At 52.6% G+C, this 6,307-nt stretch overlaps 1 protein-coding gene across 2 annotated transcripts in view; it reads left to right on the forward strand.

Annotated features, from left to right (window-relative positions):
- LOC113445898 (calpain small subunit 1) overlaps nt 1–6,307 on the forward strand; it is a 266,631-nt gene that overhangs the window by 108,195 nt on the left and 152,129 nt on the right. The window lies entirely within an intron of this gene.

Below are 6,307 nucleotides of genomic sequence, written 5' to 3' on the forward strand. Positions count from 1 at the left end.
ACCCCCCACTCCAAGCACTAAAAGAGCTGAGGGGGGGCTTCGGCTGGGAGGGGCACCGGCAGCCCGGTTTTACTCCCTTGAATGGGCTGGGGGAGGGGCGGCATCAGCTGTATGCTAATAGCAACACCTGCCCCCCCTCCGGAGTCTCCCCCCCCCCGTTTGGGGGGCCATGGACTTGTTGAACTGGGGGGGGGGGGGCTGATTCAGTCAGCTGTGCTCAAAGCCAGGCGGTTTTCCACCAAACTAACTTGGTTAACTGTGCACCTAAGTGTAAAAGAAGATTTGTGAGGTGGTGATCGGTTGACCCCCCAAGGGTCTCTCTCTGGCCTGTGGAGGATCGCTCCTCTCGGAGGGCTGCTGTCCGAATGAATCAAGGGGCAGAAAGGAAGCCAGCACGGCCGTGGGGGGGGGGTGTCCCCCCTATTAATTAATGGCGCACTAAGAATCTCAATGAATAGCAGCCTTGGAATCCACTTGAACATTGCAAGAGAATCCATTCAAGATCATTATGTACCAGGAGCGATGATTATTGCTGTCTCGTTAGGATTCAATCGTCACCCTTGACTTTTCCCGTGAAAATAAATAAATAGAAATAAAAGAAGAAATCATGAAAGGTATGCATTGATTTTGCTAATGCACACCCGCCCTACCAGGGCAAAAATTAAAAGTGAGAATAGGAAAAATTAGAAATGCTCTCAAAGAGGAGGAGGAGGAGGAGGAGGAGGAGGAGGAGGAGGAGGAGTATGGGATCCTTGGTGCTCTCTGAGCTGGGTGATTTTCTTGCAGACGTTTCATGACCCAGCTAGGTAACTTCGTCAGTGCTAGAAGGGAGACAAACCAGACAGCCATCTCCCTCCCTCCTAGTGCTGATGCTGTAAGCTAGTTGGGTCCGTGAAGAAACAGGTTTTAAATTCTGCCTTCCAAGGTGCGGAGAGGAAGGTCTGAACACCTACACGGATGTTTCCTTTTCAGCCACCGCAAAGTTGGACTTGAAACTTTTCCAGGAGCAAAGACACCTTACCAGTTTGACCAGCAGCCTGGAGACCCAGACTGGGCCCTCTCCACTGTAGGAAGCCCAGTGCGGCTGCTTGTCCTTCTTCCACACGTACTGCCTTCCTCCGAGCAGAGGGGATTTTCGCCCTCTCCGTGCAGGGTGAAGGGCTCTGCATTGGTAGCCAAATCGGGCTTCCACACCAGGCTGTAGTGCCGAAAAGAAACCCAGGAAGAAAGAGGATTCTGCAAAGTCTGATCAACGGGGCTGGGGGAATCTGGCAGGCTCTCCCCATGCTGAAATTCAGAGGAGAAATCCAGCAGTCCAGGGCTCTGTCCAGAGAACGGCAAGAATAAATATTCGCATGTGGTGAATAAGAACAGATCTCGCCATGGAAGCTGCCCCCCCCCCTCTCTCTCATCTTCCTATCTATTATCCATCTACTTTTATCCATCTATCATCCATCTAACTACCTACCATCTTTCTCATCTACCTACCTACCTACCTATTGCTATCTATCGGTATCTACCTACCTACCTACCTACCTCTATCTATCTATCTATCTATCTATCTATCTATCTATCTATCTATCTATCTATCTATCTATCTATCTATCTATCTCTATCATGTATCTATGTATGTATCTATCTATCTATCTATCATCTATCTATCTATCTATCTATCTATCATCTATCAATCTATCTATCTATCTCTATCTATCTATCTATCTATCTATCTATCTATCTATCTATCTATCTATCTATCTATCTATCTATCTATCTATCTATCTATCTATCTCTATCATCTATCTATCTATCTAATCTATCTACCTGTCATCAGGATTTCTCACTTCCAACAGCCCCTCCCCCTCCCAAGCCCTTAATGCTTTTCCCAGGACAGGCTCTCTGTCCTCCCCCCTCCAAATGCATTTGCCAGAGGGAGGTGTCAGAAGCAACAGGAAAGGTGTCAGAAGAGGGGGGAGAGAAGGGGGGGTGAACTCAAATTCCTGCCATGTGCCTGCAGAGTGTGAAATTCAGGGGGTGGGGGAGAGGGAGACGCACACTCACCCGTTCACACCTGGACACTTGGTGGAGAGGAGGAGGCTCCCCCGCAGCCTCAGAGGGAAAACACACCTGCTTCCCAGGCAAGGACACAGAAGCCCCTCCAGGAACAATGGGGGGACGGGGGACGAGATCCTGAGCTCTGTTAGGTCCAGGGAAAGCTGACGCTTTTCCCAGGCGCTGGGGGCGCTGGGTGAGAATGCAGGGAAAATGGGGTGGTGGGCTGTGGGGGAAGAGGGGTGTCCTATCTGGCATAAGGGCCCAAACGCGGGCTCCTTTCCCCCAGGTCAGCTTGCCAAACTCTGCTTAAACCTGGCCTGTCCATTTAAGACTTGTGGACTTCAACTCCCAGAATCCCCCAGCCACCTGGCTGGGGAATTCTGGGAGTTGAAGTCCACAAGTCCTCAAGTAGCCACCATTGGACACCCTTGGCTTCAACCAACCACTAGGACTGCCGGGATATTTTGGCTTGCCTAATTAAAAGAGCTCTGCTGGATCCAAGGGCTGCAGGGGACCCCGGAGGTCCTCTAGCCCAACCCCTGCCCAAGGCGGGAGTCCTCACCCCATCTCAGATAAACGGCCGTCCAGCTCACCCGTGCTGGGCTGATCTGCCCTGCTTAGCGTCAGCAAGAGGGGCGTCCCTCCCGGGACAGCAGCCAAGCCCCTTTCAATGGGCCCATTGATGCCAGGCCTGGCCTCCCTTCCTCCGCCGCGCCAGGGCTGTAAACAAGCATTAGTCTTGCATTAGGCGCTGGGCATGTCAAAATATTGGCACTGCCAGCGCAGGAGGACGAGGGGCAATTAAAGGCCAACAAGAAAAGGCTCTTTTTCCTTGGGGAGGCAGAGGACCAGAAAGCGGCCATGTTGGGCAACAAGCGAGCGCAGCAGCGGAGGATCAAGGGGGGGCGCCTGGCAGCTTTTCCTGGGTTGGCTGTGCTAGAAGAGCCGCACTCTTGGCAAGCGGCGCTTTGCGCCTCCACCACGGAGCAGCGGAAAAGTGGTCTCCCCTCTTCCTCCTCCTCTTTAAGATATCTGCAAAAAAACCAACCAAGTCTCAGAGGGTACTGTCCTCCTCTTCTGGTTCCTCCTCCTTTCTTCTACTTCCTCCTCCTCTTCCTCCTCCTCTCTGCAAACTCCACTGCCTACTTGGGTCATAAAATATCTGCAAAAAAACCCAATCAATCCTCCTCCTCCTTGGCTTCTTCTTCCTCCTCCTCATCTTCCTCCCCTTTTTCTTCCTCCTGCTCCTTTCTTCTGCTTCCTCCTCCTCTCTGCCAACTCCACTCTCTTCTAGCACTGACGAGACTGCCTACTTGGGTCATGAAACGTCTGCAAGAGAAACAACCAAGCCTCAGAAAGCGGCGAAGGAGCCCCACATCTGGACTGTCCCCGTTTTGGGGAGCGTATTCCTCTCTCCAGGAGTGCAGTGGTGCTCTACCCCCGCCCTCCACGGCCTCAGAGGTCAGGGCTGCCACCGCATGGCAGGAAATGCTGGTGAATTCTCCAGGGGCCAACTTTCCAACGCCACAGCCCACCCAGCCACCCCGACTCCTTCCAAGGGAGGTCAGCAAGGAGGAATTTACAGCTCTTGGTCTGGGCTTCCGTGTCCTCTGGAATAAGCCAGGAGGGAGGGGTCTCAAAGGAGGGGAGGGGGCAGCAGGGAGGCACATCTGTGAAAACCATCTGGACCCTCGAGGGGTGTAGCGGCCTCAGGCCGGGGAGGAAGCCGTCCTTTGCCCTGCTTACACGTGGGGCGAGTTAGAGGGGCGGTGATGCTGCCTGGCCCTGGATCCATCCCCCCCACCCCAGCTTTCCCTAGGTGGGCACCCAAGGCCTGGCACGAAGCCCCCCCACCCCCCCCCCAATCTGGGATTTTCCCTGGTGGTCCTGTGAAGTGGCAGGAAGGGCAGCCCTTCAGGGATCTACGGACTGTGAGCCTCAAAGGCAACTGGGACTTCTGTTTCTGCCTTGGAAGACGTTTTACTTCTCATCCAAGGAGCTTCTTCAGTTCTAGACTGAATATTCCAATTCATTCATTCATTCATTCATTGGATATTAAAAAACAAATGTGGATTTTTGACCCAGGACGATCTTGGGATGATCTGGGATAGTTAAGGTGCCGTGGTAAATTTTCTAAGAGCGGATTACAATAAGTGCTTCTTAACACGAGAGCTTTGAAACTTGGCGTGGTTTTACTATTATTGGGTTTTTTTCCCCGTTAACTGCTTTGTCACTAATATAACTTATAGAGGACAGATCAAAAAATTGTTAATAGATTTAGTAGTTTAAACATTTGGGGAGGGCCTGTTTTGCAAGCGGTAGGAACTAACGTAATAATATATTAATCAGTATTCAACTAAAGGGGATGACATCTGTGTAATGCAATGTATAATGCACCTTTTTAAAAAAATGTTCCGATCGCTTTGTATGTTTTTTCTTTCTTTTATGTCTTTTTGGGGTTTTATTTGGTTTTCTATTTTGCAATTTAACTTCGTTCTCAATAAAATAATAGCGGGGGGAAGAAAGCACTGAAGAAGCTTCTTGGATCAGAAGCGAGATGTCTTCAAGGAAAAGCAAAAACCCAAGAAAGTCCAGTTGCTTTTTGAAAAAACAAAAACAAAACACCTTTGGCACAACTCTGACCTGGATGGCTGAGAATCTGCAGAAAAGGACGGAGGCAACCAGGAGATATTTAGAGGATCGCGGCCTACGGGTTGATCCCCATCTGGATCTGTTCAGTCACCAGAAAGCCGGAGGGATTTTCCCTACCTTCCGGGGACCCCCAAGTCCTCCAGCCGCCTCCACATGGAGACCCTCTACACCATCGGTTTCCAAACTTGGCAACTTTAAGACTTGTGGACTTCAACTCCCAGCATTCTCAGCCAGCTCTGCTGGCTGGAGAATGCTGGGAGTTGAAGTCCACAAGTCTTAAAGTTGCAAGTTATGGGTGCGGGTCCTGCTCTATCCCTTCTCCCTTCCAAGCAGGCGACTTGGGGTGTGTGTGTGTGTGTGCCAAGGAGACACAGAGGAGGCCAGGGTGGGCAAAGACCCCCCCCCCCACTCTCAATGAATGGGAGGAAATGCTTGGCGTTTTGTCTCCGGCTTGTCTGCCAACTGCAGCTTGGGGGTGGGGGGTGGGGGTGATGGGGGGAAGGGCTGAGGCCCCTTAAGAGAGGGGAAAGAGAGGCCAGCCCCCTCCCCTCTGAGGAAACACAGAGCCGTTTCTTACGAGGTTGGAAATGGTTTGACCCAGACAATCTTGTGCCCTGGCCTTCCGGCCATTGAAACGGCGGCTGGGCGGCAAAATCGCTTCTTGGATCTCTTTTGAACAGGTTTATTTTTCTTTCTGACCCGATTCCACCACAGCCGCCTTTCCTGGGTGCTGACGAGACAGTTCGGCCTCCTAACGAAGGAGAATCAGCTCAGGGTCGGCATGGAAGGGTCCCCGGTGTGCTCTCTGAACTGGCTGGTTTTGTTGCAGACGTCTCGTGACCCAGCTAGGGAACAACATCAGGGCTAGGAGGAGCAATGTTAACTAAGTAACTTCATCTAGGCGCAGTTAACTGCACTCCTTTCCTAGCACCGTTGATGATGTTCCCTAGCTGGGTCATGGAACGTCTGCAAGAAAGCCAGGCAGCTCAGGGAGCACCAGGGATTCCCCACTCCCAAAGTTCAGGCTGTCCTTGTGTTGCTTTCAGGGACTTTACCTACAGGGCTGGTCCTCAGCTTACGACCGCAATCGAGGCCAGCATTTTCATGGCTGAGCAAGGCCCCGTTAAGCAGCTCGCCAAAATCGCCTCTGGGGCTTTCTGACGGCTCCTGAGGCCCTCAAGCTGGCCCAGCAGAGATCCAGCCACCCCCTCACACCTTGGTTACTTTGGAGACCCAGATCTCATATGGGGCGGTCCCGGTTCTTGAAGGGCAGCTGGGCTCCTGGCAGGTCGCCGGAGAGCCGTTCTGAAGCCGGGCACGCAGGGGATCCTCAGGGGCTGGACCTGTGGATGCTCACCTCCACGGCGGTGCAGGCCCTGCAGAGGCTCGGATTGTCCTACACAGGGCAGGACCCGGGGGGGGGGAATCGAAAGGGTGGGTGGGAAGCTTGGAGAAGACACAGTCTTCCCCCCCCCCCACCAGCATCCCCCCAAGTGGCCTTCCAGGTTCTGCCTGGAGGACATTCCCACCAGCCTTTACGACCCCCCTGCCCGGCATCCTGACAAGGGAGCAAGTGGGTTTCTAACAGAAACCGACAGAGTTG

Source organism: Pseudonaja textilis, chromosome 10 (assembly GCF_049901715.1).
Source record: "Pseudonaja textilis isolate UNSWEBS1 chromosome 10, rPseTex1.2, whole genome shotgun sequence".
NCBI classification, from domain to species: Eukaryota; Metazoa; Chordata; class Lepidosauria; order Squamata; family Elapidae; genus Pseudonaja; species Pseudonaja textilis.